The sequence below is a fragment of the Actinia tenebrosa genome, unplaced genomic scaffold, assembly GCF_029948245.1.
Source record: "Actinia tenebrosa isolate PJP-AT-01 unplaced genomic scaffold, QUT_ActTen_1.0 PGA_scaffold7__59_contigs__length_16204524, whole genome shotgun sequence".
In the NCBI taxonomy this organism is placed as follows: domain Eukaryota; kingdom Metazoa; phylum Cnidaria; class Anthozoa; order Actiniaria; family Actiniidae; genus Actinia; species Actinia tenebrosa.
In genome coordinates, this window is record NW_028292584.1 from 15,116,048 (window position 1) to 15,130,581 (window position 14,534).

A 14,534-nucleotide genomic window follows, 5' to 3' on the forward strand; every position below is an offset into this window, starting at 1 on the left:
AGGTATCGAATAGCGTAAAGCAACAAGAAATGTTTGGATCTCAGTCTTTAAATAGCACCAACGGCGAAACAGTTTCGCGCATTTATCTTTTACCAGTTCTCCTTTTCGTTCGTCTATCCAAACCATCCCGCCAACATAACTTGAAAGAAGCTTTAAGACGGTAAGTTTTAAAATAATACCATACAAAGATAATTTATCTAAATTAAATAACGAAATAATTGATGCAATATATAAACTATTTTGGGACGATAAATTTAATTTGTCGGACATTGAATTCGAATGTAATCACACATATAATTCTTGCAAGCACAATTTTCTTTTTTATATATTTGAAAATATTTTTCAAGATTAACGAATGGACAAAATGAATAACTTTTCTGTGTGTTAGGATTAAAAAATAACAAAAAAATTACTTCGCTGACTTAATTTGTAGTTGTGAAAACCTTATCTAAGATGAATGAAACTGGAAAACACATTTTTCGTTCGTCAAATATGTAGCCGACTTAGCAGTCGCGCTGACGCTTTGTTGCTTGAGAGAAGAGAGAATAGCAAGAGAGAGAGAGAGAGAGAGAGAGAGAGATTTTGACTGATTAAATACAGTGGGAACTTCACAAACTCATTGAACAACTAGCTTGTCCACATATGCTTTGTCGAAAAGCTTTTCACATTAATAACCACGTCTCTTTATAACACTCAGTATATCGATATTTTATTACGATAGTTAGTAGCTGAATTTTTGATTTCAAATGCACGCCTACTGACACAGGGCTTTACCGATAAATCTTATGGTTCTACCTACTTTAGAGTCGCTTTATTTCTCTAGTTTCATTTGGTTTATCAGCTATTCTCGGGGAGGGGGGGGGGAAATAAAGAGAAATAGATAGAGTAAGAAATAAAGAAGGAAAGAAAAATAAGAAGAAAGAGCTCGAAAACAAAATTAAGTAAATAAATAGATAAGAATTCATAGATCTATTTAACGAGATGTATTCGAATGACATATAATACATACAAAACTCTAACATTTCACTGTCAAATAAAAACTGCTTTCAAGCTTAAGAAGCGAGCCAAAAATCTCTGTATAAACAATATAATATATAAACTTGAGTTGAGTAGAATTATTACTCAGTTGCTTAGCAACATATCCACGGTCATTCGTTAGTTTCTACCCACGTGACTGTTCATTTTGTTGAGAGTAAAAGCAAGGCTTAACGTTACATCAATGCATTAGAGATAATTTAATAAATTTTAATCCCGGAACTTGACAATGATATTACATTTCAGAGGCTTATGCTTGTGAGGTGTTAAGCAAAGTGTTTCAATGTTAGATGTGGAATATGAAAATGAAACAGCTGTTCAAACAGAACGAAATCGGTATCAGAATAATACAATAAGGAGATTTGTCAAAGGTTCCATCTCTTATCGCGCGCCAGATGTTGTATTACATAGTGATATCTTATAGTATCTCTTGTTCTTCTTCTTCTCCTTGCTCTCGTTCTTGTTCTTGTTCTTCTTGTTGTTCTTGTTCTTCTTGTTGTTCTTTTTCTTCTTATTCTCCTTGTTCTTGTTCTCCTACTTCTTCTTCTTCTTCTTGTTCTTCTTCTTCTTCTTCTTCTTCTTCTTCTTCTTCTTCTTCTTCTTCTTCTTCTTCTTCTTCTTCTTCTTCTTCTTTTTCTTCTTCTTCTTCTTCTTCTTTTTCTTGTCGTTGTTGTTGTTTTGTCTTTTTCTGCATCAAATATCTTTTGTCTTTTTCACCATCTTCTTTTTCTTGATGTTTTTTCCCCCCTACTTCTACTACTTCTTTTTAATCATTTTCTTACTGTTATTGTTGTTGTTTTCCATCTTCTTCTACTTCCTCTTTTTGTCGTTGTTGTTGTTCTTCTCCTTCAGTGTTGATTGTTGCTCTTCTTCTTCTCAGTTGTTCTTTTTATTCTTGTCTAGTGTTCTTGTTCTTTTTATTTTTCTTGTAGTCATTGTCAGTTCCTGTTGTTCTTTCTTCAGTGTTTTTGTTTTTCGTCTTTTGCACAATCACGTTCAGCTCTGTCATTGTTGCTTCATGTATCATCTTTCCGCATTTTATTGTCTGAATGATAAATGAAACCCATCCAAGAGAATTCAAAGAATCTTTCATTACGACAAAAAAACGGAAGCACAAATTAGCCCATCATCTACCGACGAATAAAAGATAAAAGAAATGACAAAATCAACCAAAAAAACTTTTTTTTTGAATTGATAAGATTTACTTGGTGCAAAAGACTGAATGGAAAACTGAAGGACATAGGCTCCAATGTCAAGCACAAATGGAAACAACGACCTTGAAACCTTCAAGTAATTTTAATACTCAAAATATAATTTATTTGCAAAAGTCTAAGTAAAAACAGTAAGAAAAGGAAAGGAAACATTGCTTGCTATAAGTATTTACCACAATTAATCTAACAACGTTTTGTGTGGTTGGAATCCTGTCAGAAGACGTTACTTTTGCCCTCATCCTAATGAGAAATTTCCTAGACATTTCTCACTTCACTGCCGGCTGATTGGTCCCAATAGACCCTTTTCGAGTTCCAAATTACCGCTGTGTTTCTTGATTACAGACTCATTTACTCAGGCTTAGCCTCGAATCAGTGTCTAAATATTCACAAATACCAACGGTAAAGTAAAGAATGCACAACTTCAACAATACGAACACTTTGAAACTTGACGGACCTTGACTGGAACACGTGAATATTCTTCACAAAATCGAGGCTTAACCTGAGTAAATGAGTCTGGAATCAAGAAACACAGCGGTAATTTGGAACTCGAAAAGGGTCTACTGTCTTACTATTCTCATGAGGCAATTTGAAATAAATTAAGAGAATTTGCAATGCGTCATGGTATAGTTGCAGTTAAATGACATGATCACGAAATGGCCTATTCGTGAAAGTTAACCAAATTAACCATAACAAGCACCAAACAGTGACCAAGGGATATCACGCGACATCACGCGACATCACGCGACATCACGCGGCATCACGCTTTTACTCAGACCCAACCGCGCACACATCGGATCCAATTAATTAATAAATCTAGTAAAATATGATAAACAACGATATAATACTACATCTACTATATGCTAGAGTGCATATATATATCCGTGAGAAACGTTTCAAGAAATTGCACAAATTTGCAAAAATTTGTAAGTTCAGTCGACCTCAGAAGACCGTAGACTTACAAAACTTTGCACTAATTTGTACAATTTTGTTAGTTAACTTTCTCACGGATATATGGTATGCAGTCTAACATAAACCTAGTGAATTCAGTAAGAATCAAATTAAGATTTTTATTTTGGAAACAAATTAGTTTGTCATCTGTTGTTATTTATCGTCTTGCATTATTCAAATCTTCAGAAGCTTTCAAACATTGGATCATTGCACGATAGGGGATATAGCTGTGTAAATATGACTAACGGTCAATACGTATTCAGCTGCTTCAGTGAGGGTGGCTTGTGCATTGCATAATATGAATATACCTTTTCATCAATTCATCAACTTTCTCTTTTGGCTTAAATGAATTAAGCGATTACTCAAAAGTCTCTCTCCTGCACACAAAACACACACAAGCAATATTTAAACAAGGTAGGAAAAAGCTATCATTTTTCTTCAGTTTTATTACAAAATTCTATACGTTTAAGCAGAAAAACAAATCTTGAAAAATTGGTTTTGATTTTGAGTTTTAAATTTTCGTTTTCTTTGTTAATTTTTTTTTCTTCGTTTTTATGATACATCATCTATGTTTTATTTCTCATATATTCCAACACATGACAAAATGCGCGCGAATATATCTTCTCTGATGGCCAATAATTTTATAATATCATCGATAATACATTCATACTAAACAATTGTTGGATGAGGTTATTACATCATAAATTATCAAGACATACAAAGCCGGGCTGTGTCAGGTTATTTGCTGAGTTACGGCCGAGTTCTTGATAGTTTACGGTTTAAAACCGAGAGGACTACTTCGGCGATACGGCGGCCATCTTGGATCGCAATGCATTATTGGCGTCCAGGTGGTAAATCAGTAAAGCTCTTTTACAGTAATAACGTCGATTGATATTAAAGCTCACCACAAGAGAGTACAACAAAAGATGAATAAGGATGGCACATCGATCACCTTTACCCATAAAACCAAGACAAACACACAAAACTCTATATATTTTCTGTAATCGTTGCTTTGTTTTGCTGGCTGGCAAAATGGCCGCTGTATCGTCGAAGCAGTCCATTCGATTCAATAATTGTTTATTATATATTTTGCAATACAAAACAATACAATAGAAGTTTATTTTGCTCACAATTTTGTAGTTACAAGATTTGTCAAGAATATGAAAAGTGAAATTTAAAAATCTCTCCTATTTTTTAAATACCAGGCTAGCTAGCTACCTAGTTGTCAGACAAGGTTTCCGTTTCCTTGATTCAGGTGGCTGTGTTTTCACTAGGACAATTTAAACTAGCTTAAATATAACACCGGAAATAAGGCAAAGCTAAACTACCTAGCAAGATGGTTTAAGTTGTCCTACCAAATAAATGGGCCAATAACAGTGTTATTCTTGAAAGGTGGTTGTCAGATTAAAACACCTCCAGGAATTTTAGGCAAGTTAACATTTCTAGTGAAAACACAGCCACATTCGTAGATTTTTTTTTTAATTTACTAAAATATCTATCACAACCAATTGAACTTTTTAGTCCACTTTCTACTTTCTATTTATAGATGAATTTCCACAAATTGGTCTTCATAGTGATAGTGATGTTGGTTCTTTGCCATTCCACTCATGGAGGAAAACTATACGAAGAGGGCAGAGAGGAAAACAACATACACAACCCTGGAGGGTGGCGTAGAAAAAGAAGTATTAAACAAAAAGGTATTAATAGGTTTACGGACCCTTTGAAAACCTCTGGTCTGTTGTAAGTCAAGGTATGGCTAACTCACATATCGAACCCTGAAACAACCCCTGGGCTGATCTAAATCATGGCACGGCTTACTCACAGATTGAACCCTGAAACAACCCCTGGGCTGATCTAAGTCAGGGCATGGCTAACTCACATATCGAACCCTGAAACAACCCCTGGGCTGATCTAAGTCAGGGCATAGCTAACTCACAGATGCGTGGAACCCTGAAACAACCTCTGGTCTGATCTAAGTCAAGGCATAGCTAACTCACAGATGCGTGGAACCCTGAAACAACCTCTGGGCTGATTCAAGTCGGGCACGGCTTACTCACAGATTGAAATCTAAAACAACCTCTGGTCTGATCTATGTCAGGACAAAGCTAACTCACAGACAGATCAAACCGGCTGAAACAACCCCTGGGCTGATTTAAGTCAGGGCATGGTTAACTCACATATTGAACTTTGCAACAACCTCTGGGTTGATACTGTCCCAGTCACATTGATCCAATCCACTCCAGTCACATCCTATCAGATTCTCTCAACCTCTAGGCTGATCCATCGCAGTCATATCTAGTCCATCCCAGTCACATGCAATCCAATCCAATCCAATCCAATCCAATCCAATCCAATCCAATCCAATCCAATCCAATCCAGTTCCATTCGTTCAATCGTATTCTATATTTATTTCAGATGACGTGGAACTCCACCACAAAGATGCCAAAATCATTTGCTACTCAAGATGAAGGGAGCAATATTATCTGATTTCTCATCAAAACGGATCCGAAATATCTACTGCTAAACTTTGACGCTTACTACCGCAGTAACCGCAGCTACCCAATTATCTTTTGAGTATACGTTAGCCAATCAGAAAGCAGACCAATCGCCCTGGTTTCGATTGGAAGAAAACACCAACTCTCCAACGATGTTTTCTCTGATTGACTAATGTGTAAACAAGTTATCTAATCTGGATAACTAAATAATTACTGATGTGAAACTAGAAATAATGAAAATAACTATTTAAGGGTTTAAAAGAGTTGTTGTTTTGTTTTTCTTGAGCTGTATACGCCTATTTCAAAAAAAATGTCCGAAATTTGAAATGGGTGATCTGAGATTAAACAGAATGTTTTGTAGCTTTACGTTTTCTGGTTAAAATGTGAAAAATTATATTTATATTTCAAACGTCATTCCTTATATTCCAATCTAATAGGAAACTACGTTATATGGCTGTGAATATTACACAATTTGCAGCGTGCTACTCGATCTCAGATTTCAGATTTCAAATCTCCAACCGATAACTTGTTTTAAATAGGTGTGATTGATTTATTTGCTGACCTCGAATAGCCCCATTTCAAAATTATTTCAAAATTGAGACGCAAAATTTAATTTGTATTATAATATAAAGAAATCACACTTTTCCTGAATCAGTTCTTTGGTATATTCGCATATAAGATAATTTTGTAAAAGGGCCTAAAGTCTCTAGCTTCATTCCTCTGTTGTAAAGGGATGGCAATGACAAAATAATCTATTCTTTTGCTATAATTTTACTTTGCGAGATGGGATTATATTAAGTTCAATTAATACAACGTGTATCAATAATGAAAGCTACATTCTTGAAGAGCAATAAAAGCGTCAACAAAACGTTTTTGCATTCTAAATTTAATTCAAATGATTCATAATTATGTATGAGGTCCTTCACGTACTGGATGTGAACTAAAAGGTCCTTTCACTGGATGTGAACTAAAAGGTCCTTTCACTGGATGTCAACAAAAAGGTCCTTTCACTGGATGTGAACTAAAAGGTCCTTTCACTGGATGTGAACTAAAAGGTCCTTTCACTGGATGTGAACTAAAAGATCCTTTCACTGGATGTGAACTAAAAGGTCCTTTCACTGGATGTGAACTAAAAGGTCCTCTCACTGGATGTGAACTAAAAGGTCCTTTCACTGGATGTGAACTAAAAGGTCCTTTCACTGGATGTGAACTAAAAGGTCCTTTTACTGGATGTTACATTTTGAAAAAGGATTGGTCAAAACAACTTAAACTACGCGACAAATCAAACGAGGCAAACCTTGATGTTTTGATACTAGGGTGTGGTATCGAGTGTGGACGCAAGCGCGTCTGTGTTCCCGCCAAAGCCACCATGAAACTCCAGACACGTTGCTTTTCCTTGTCCCACGTCAATGAAATGTAAATGATTCTATATATAGATGAAAATCTGGAGTCTACGAGTCTAAGAGTCAGTGATAAGATGTTAAAAATATATTTTTAAAAACCTGTAAGTCAGATATTTCACACAACTACGATATCAATATGAAAAGGAAGCAATCTATCCTTTTTTTCCGAACTGCATGTTCTCTTCTCTTCTCTTCTCTTCTCTTCTCTTCTCTTCTCTTCTCTTCTCTTCTCTTCTCTTCTCTTCTCTTTCGCAGTATCTTATTCCAAAACCGACCTTTCTCCACAATCGCTCTGATTTTTCCCACGTTTCGTCATTCCGCCCGCTTCTTTGAAGTCCCTTAAAACATTAGTCCATTAGGATTAAAACATTACACCTTTCAAGCGCGTTCACTTTAATTACGTCAAGTAGTTCAGCCCTACATAGTTCTATTAAACATTCTTGTGTTAATTAATTAGCTAACAGTGTAAGCTAAAAAATATCTCAAGTGGAAAGATTTAAGAACCGAAAGAAAAACTATAAAATCGCTTGCTGCTTTGCTAACTCGCCACTTAGAACCACTGCGAACTCCTTTCCTTGTGATTAAAAAGGTAGGTTAACTTCAAAACTTAAAAATATTATAAGCATTTGATCAAAACCTATTTTTCAACGACATGTAACTCTTTATAACTGGCTTTAAATTTTCTGCATTTCAAAATATTCAAGTTCCAACTATAAATATAACAAAACAAGCAATAATAGGGAGCTGAAAGAAATGTAGTTTGACTTCCTTTTGCGCCTAAAATCTCGTATATCCATCCATCCATCCATCCATCCACCCACCCACCCACCCATCCATCCATCCACCCATCCATCCATCCATCCTCCCATCCATCCATCCATCCATCTATCCATTCATCCATCCATGCGTGACTTTTGACTGTATGTATCTTTTTATTCTACACAGATGACGTATTGTCAAACAATCCTTCTCTTTTCCATACTGATATTAACAATATGTCACGTGACCCTCTCCCATTCTTACGACGGAAACGTTCATGAAACATTGGAATATGTATATTTCAAGGAACACGGCAATGAAATTGCAACACTCCCTGGCTGGAGACGAAGAAGAAGCATCAAGTTACAAGGTATTTATGGGATCTTCGTGAGAACACAGGAAGCCCATGGTTAATGAAATTTGAACAAGATTGAAGTCCCAGCCTTATTTTGCAACTTTCCTCAAACCTTCACATCTTTGACGAACCCGGAAACTCTCGATGAACTTCTAAGCTGATCCAAATCAGGGTACAGCTATAACTCACAGATCAAATCACCTGACACAAACTTTGGGCTTATCAAATAGTTGGCAAATTTACAGATTGAACCCTAAAACAACCTCTGTGCTGATCTAAGTCAAGGCACGCCTAACTCACAAAACGAATTGAATCTTTTTTTTTTTTTTTTTTTTTTTTTTTTTTTTTTACGTTTTAAATATAATATAATTGACTCTCATGTTTATTTTCTTGACAGATTCAAAAGGAGACCTTAATGCAAGAGAAGCAAAAGCCTTTAACTTCCAAAAACGTAATTAGCCAACTTGTCTAAGAGATCGTTATTCTACAATGACGTAATGACTACCGAACTATCCAAGGCTGGACATTGAGATTTTGCTTCCGATAAAATATTATCGAGTAGCCTTTTAATCCTATGTAAATCTTTTTTTTAGTGTTATTTAAGTTTTAATTGTTAAATAAACGCCAAAGTTAAGCTTAACTATTTTTCTCCTGCCTCGTTGTAATATTATAATCATATAAGGGAAGTAATATCCAGGTTCATTGTTTTATCAGTTTTTCTTTCAAAAAAAGTCAATGGTTGATGAAGGTTTAGTTTAATGCTGCATTTTCTAAACCAAGCCCGAAATGCACCATGGGTGTTTCCGCTCTTGAATCAGCAAGATCCCTGTCATTTGCACTGCGCACGATGGAAGTGCCATTTCATCATCGCGCATGTACAGTGCGATTGAGGGCGATCTGAGATTGAAAATCAAACCTTTCAGAAATTACAGCGCGACTCGCCTACCCGTTATTTTTACTAGTTAGCCAATCAGACAGCGACAATTCGTGCATTTGCACGTGAAATCACTCAGCGTGACCGCAAATATTTAAAATAGTTTTACTACAAACTTAAATAAATGACTACGAATTTTTCTAGATGATACCAATGTTGGTACATTTGCTGGCTAATACTGGATACTTTCGTAAAAAGTCTGTTAATTCATGGAAACAATTGACAGAAAAGGATTTAACGGCATTGGTAAAAAATTAGATATAACTAGCTAAAAACTAGTGTGAGCTGCGTCGGTGTTTCTAATGAAACAGTAATGATGAAAAGGTAAATTATACACCGTGAAAAGATGAAAAAACTTACTGACGTTTCGGACGCTAGTCCTTCGTCGGAGTAAAAGAGAAAGAAGTGGTAGAAAGGAGTGTATATAAGATAAGCTTTTAAGCTTTTGTTTACTATGGATGTCAAATCTTTATATACTGTTATTCCTAATGATGAGGGCCTTCGTGCTCTTCAGCATTTTTTCGATCTTCGTCCTGTCCTCGAGCCCAGCACTTCCACTTTGTTACGCTTAGCTGAACTTGTTCTTACTCTTAATTGTTTTTCTTTCGGTGATCGGTATTATCGGCAGATAAACGGTGTTGCTATGGGTACTAAGATGGGCCCTAGTTATGCCAATTTGTTTGTTGGTTATATCGAAAACCTTGTTTTTCAACAATATACTGGACCTAAACCTGAGTTTTTTGGACGGTATATTGATGATTGTATTGGTGCTACTTCTTGTTCGCGTAATGACTTAGATTCTTTCATCTCTTTTGTTAACTCTTTTCACCCTGCCTTAGACTTTACGTGGGAGGTTAGTGAAACATCAGTCACTTTCCTTGACATCTTGCTTAGTGTTAATGACGACCGTCTTAGCACTAGTGTCCATTACAAACCTACTGACTCTCATTCTTATTTACTCTACTCGTCTTCTCATCCTAAGCACACTCTTAACGCTATTCCGTTCTCGCAATTTCTTCGTCTTCGTCGTTTGTGTAGTGATGATCTTGATTTTTCTGTTAGATGTTCTGAGATGCGTTCCTTCTTCCTTAAGCGTAATTATCCTGCTCATGTTATTGATCGCGCCATTCGTAAAGTTTCTACTATTGATCGTACCACCGCTCTCACTCCTCACACTCGTCCCTCTAATGACCGCATTCCTTTCACTCTTACGTATCATCCTATTAACATTTCCATTAAACCCATTGTTAACCGCAACTTTTCTCTGCTTGACTCTGATACTCGCACTTCTGCTATTTTCAACAACCGCCCTCTCTTTTCCTATAAACGTGATCGTAATCTCCGTTCTTTCTTGGTCAAGGGAGTTCTTCCCTCTAACAAAGAACCTGGTACTTTTCGCTGTTCTCGTAAACGTTGTTATACTTGTCCTCACATAGTCTCTCACATAGTCTCTCACACTTCTGTTGTCGGTCCTAAATCTACTGTTAAAATCACTGACCATTTTGTTTGTACCACTTCTAATGTTGTATATTGTATTAAATGTACCCGCTGTAATCTTTTGTATGTGGGCGAGACTGGCTGCCGTCTTGGTGATTGCATTTGCAATCATCTTTATGATATTCGCAATAACGATCCCACCAAACCAGTTTCCCGCCATTTTAATCTAGCTAACCATTCTCTTTCTGACTTCATTGTTTTCGGTCTTTCTTTGCTTAACGGCAACAATGATTGTCGCAAGACCAAAGAAATGCGGCTTATTCACCTATTGGGCACTCTTAGTCCCAACGGGATTGATGAACGCTTTATTTTCAACTAACCTTTTCTTTTGTCTTTTGATTGTTTGTTTTTGTTTCCTTGCCTACCTTGCTCTCATTGGTTTCTTTTGTCTTATTCTATCATATATACACTCCTTTCTACCACTTCTTTCTCTTTTACTCCGACGAAGGACTAGCGTCCGAAACGTCAGTAAGTTTTTTCATCTTTTCACGGTGTATAATTTACTTTTTCATCATTACTGGTAAAAAATTAGTTGGGTGGCCACGGTAAGGCACAGGACGTCGCACTGTCGCCAGACTTACCGACAGGCAGCGATGACGTAACGTACAATCGAAGAATATAGACCCCTTGCATGTGACGTCAAGACAGCTCAATCTGGGGATCAGATATTAAAGAATCCCCTTCTCTTGAGGATTGAAATGACCTTATTATCATTTGATAGTGAAGCTGTTAAATGTTTGCGCATTTTGTCAAACACTTTAACAACCTCTGGGCTGGTCCAAGTCAGAGCATGGGTAACCGCTCACAGATCGAGCCCTAGCTGAAACAACCTCTGGGCTGATCTAAGTCAGGGCACGGCTAACTCATGCCACAGATCGAGCCCTGAAACAACCTCTGGGCTGAGTACACTACTACAGCAGGAAAATCAAACATGGATATTTTGATACTAAGATAACCATGCGCAGTGAGAATAATAGGGTCTGGTATCGGGTGTTGGCGCAGACGCGTCTGTGTTCCCGCCAAAACCACCATGAAACTCCGGACACGTTTATTTTTCCTTGTCACACGTCAATGAAATGTAATGATTCTATATATAGATGAAAAACTGGAGTCTAAAAGTCATGATTTTATCTAGAATATATCATTGTTTTATTTTAGAAAGCTAAAAGAAACAATCTAATGTTTTCTCAAAATGGATGAAAACTTTATAGTTACGAGTATTTAGAATCGACAGTGAGAAACTTTTGGTTTGTTATCTAAATAAAATAATTGAAACGTTGTGGATATCTTCTCTTCTCGTCTTCTCTTCTCTTCTGTTCTGTTCTGTTCTGTTCTGTTCTGTTCTGTTCTGTTCTGTTCTGTTCTGTTCTGTTCTGTTCTGTTCTGTTCTGTTCTGTTCTGTTCTGTTCTGTTCTGTTCTGTTCTGTTCTGTTCTGTTCTGTTCTGTTCTGTTCTGTTCTGTTCTGTTCTGTTCTGTTCTGTTCTGTTCTGTTCTGTTCTCTTCTCTTCTCTTCTCTTCTGTTCTGTTCTCTTCTGTTCTCTTCTGTTCTCTTCTGTTCTTTTCTGTTCTCTTCTGTTCTCTTCTGTTCTCTTCTGTTCTCTTCTGTTCTCTTCTGTTCTCTTCTGTTCTCTTCTGTTCTCTTCTGTTCTCTTCTGTTCTCTTCTGTTCTCTTCTGTTCTCTTCTGTTCTGTTCTCTTCTCTTCTCTTCTCTTCTCTTCTCTTCTCTTCTCTTCTGTTCTGTTCTCTTCTCTTCTCTTCTCTTCTGTTCTCTTCCCTTCTCTTCTCTTCTCTTTATTTCATTATTTATTTTCTTATCGCAGTACCGACCTTTCCCCACGATTGCTCTTTTTTTCCTCATGGATCATTCTGACCGCCTCTTTGAAGTATCTTGAAACATTAGTACATTAAGATTAAAACATTAAACCTTTAAGAGTTCTCTTTAATTCCCTCAACTAGTTCCTGTGTTAGTTCTATTAAACTCTTTGAGTAAATTTATAAGCTAACAGTGTAAGCTAAAAAAAACTTTGAGTGGAACCGAAAATAATCCTATAAAACAGCCGGTGGCTTTGCTAACTCTCCACTATAGAGCCGCTGCAAACTCCACTCCTTAGCTGTTGGCAAGGTAAGTTAACATTAAAGCCTAAAATATTCTACTCATCCGGAACTATTTATTTTCAACGCAGTTTTAACTCAGTCTTTAAAACTGGCTTTGATTTCTCTGGATCTCAAAATATTCAAGTAGCCAAATGACTTGCTTTTCATGATTATAACCATCGATAATGAGGAGCCGATTTGAAAGATGGCATTTTTACTTTCTTTTCTGCCAAAGATCTAGTATATTGATGCCTCTAAATGGAACAAATCTTATCTAAAGACATCAAAGAATTTTTCGGATTTTTTAGATTTTTTTGCAAATATTTTGGCGATTACAAATTTGGTCTGTTGTTGAACTCCTGTTATGCTTTCTTCAAATTCATTGTTAATATCAATGAATATTTTATCAGTTTTTGCTAAAGGTCTTGGGAAAGTTATTGCATTGATCTATGGGGAATTTGAATTCTTTCTTCTTTTTTTTCTTTTTTTTTTTTTTTTTTTTTTTTCTTTCTTTCTTCCGTCTTCCTTTCCGTCTTTGTTTCAGTTTAGATATCGTTCTTTCCAAGTAGGCCATCTTTGTCAATAAGCTAAAACACACTTTCCACTTAATGAAATCTTTCCACTTAAGCCTTTCTATCAACGCCTCCAGACATTACACTAATTTTCTAATCAGTTATAATTCTAATTGAGTGTAAATAAATCCCAAAACCTTTTCACTAATCTCCTCTGTTATTTCTTTACCTAAAGTAATGCATTCAATATTATCCAATTAGTGGTTTGTAACTTGCATGAGATTTTGCCATTTAAATAAAGTTCTATTCTATTCTACAACTTCACAAAAGACTTATTTCAACTTAAGGTGCTAACTCTCTATAAATCCTACGAGCCCCTCCATCCATCCATCCACCCATCCATCCATCCATCCATCCATCCATCCATCCATCCATCCATCCATCCATCCATCCATCCATGCACCCATCCATCCATCCATCCATCCATCCATCCATCCATCCATCCATCCATCCATCCATCCCATCCATCCATCCATCCATCCATCCGTCCATCCTTGCCTTTTGACTGTATGCATCTTATTATTCTACACAGATGGCGTATGTTCAAACAGTCCTTCTCTTTTCCATACTGATATTAACAATATGTCACGTGACCCACTCAACCACCAAGAGTTACGAAGAGGCTCGTGAGGAATTCGAGAAAATACGGGAAAATAAAATCCAGGAATTAATAAAAGAGAAAAACACCTCACAACCTGGCTGGAGACGAAGAAGAAGCATAAAGCTAAAAGGTATTTATGGGATCCTTGTGAGAACAGGTTTTATCGAACCCTGAAACATTTTCTGAGCTGATCTAAATCAGGTCAACGGTAACTAGCAGATCCAACACTGAAGCAACCTCTGGGCTGATCTACGTCAGGGCATGGCTAACTCACAGATTGAACCCTGAAACAACCTCTGGGTTGCTCAATTTATGGCCCAGCTTACTTACAGATGGAATTGAAATTTCAGAGTGTTCGAGAGAGTTTTAGATTCAATTACTAGTAATATCTAAGGTTTTCTTTGCAGATTCAACACAAGATTTGAGTCCCAGAGAAGCAAAAGCCTTTCACGTCCAAAACCAACTCGACTGAGAATTTAATATTCGATGACTAACTGTCAATAACCTGTCAATTCATTGTAAATTATTCAATTTTATTTCTTTTTTGTTGTAAAAAAAGCACTTATATTGGGTAATAAAGAGAATATGTAAGTAGTTATCTATTTCATCCTTTCTTGCTTCCTTGCTTC

The 14,534-nt window shown here is 36.4% G+C and overlaps 3 long non-coding RNA genes across 4 annotated transcripts; all 3 read left to right on the forward strand.

Annotated features, from left to right (window-relative positions):
- Positions 1-23: 23 nt before the first annotated feature.
- LOC116299042 (uncharacterized) lies at positions 24-6,559 on the forward strand. Of its 2 annotated transcripts, none has more exons than XR_004197408.2 (3): positions 24-160; positions 4,741-4,891; positions 5,610-6,559. It is a non-coding gene; the product is annotated as an uncharacterized LOC116299042 (long non-coding RNA). The 2 variants fall into 2 exon arrangements; XR_004197409.2 differs by lacking the exon at positions 24-160 and adding an exon at positions 3,498-3,608.
- A 1,063-nt stretch (positions 6,560-7,622) lies between these two features.
- On the forward strand, positions 7,623-8,846 carry LOC148905746 (uncharacterized). Its single transcript, XR_016121750.1, has 3 exons — positions 7,623-7,681; positions 8,038-8,221; positions 8,604-8,846. It is a non-coding gene; the product is annotated as an uncharacterized LOC148905746 (long non-coding RNA).
- Positions 8,847-12,717: 3,871 nt separating this feature from the next.
- On the forward strand, positions 12,718-14,503 carry LOC116288339 (uncharacterized). Its single transcript, XR_016121749.1, has 3 exons — positions 12,718-12,760; positions 13,837-14,035; positions 14,313-14,503. It is a non-coding gene; the product is annotated as an uncharacterized LOC116288339 (long non-coding RNA).
- The last annotated feature ends 31 nt before the right edge of the window (positions 14,504-14,534 follow it).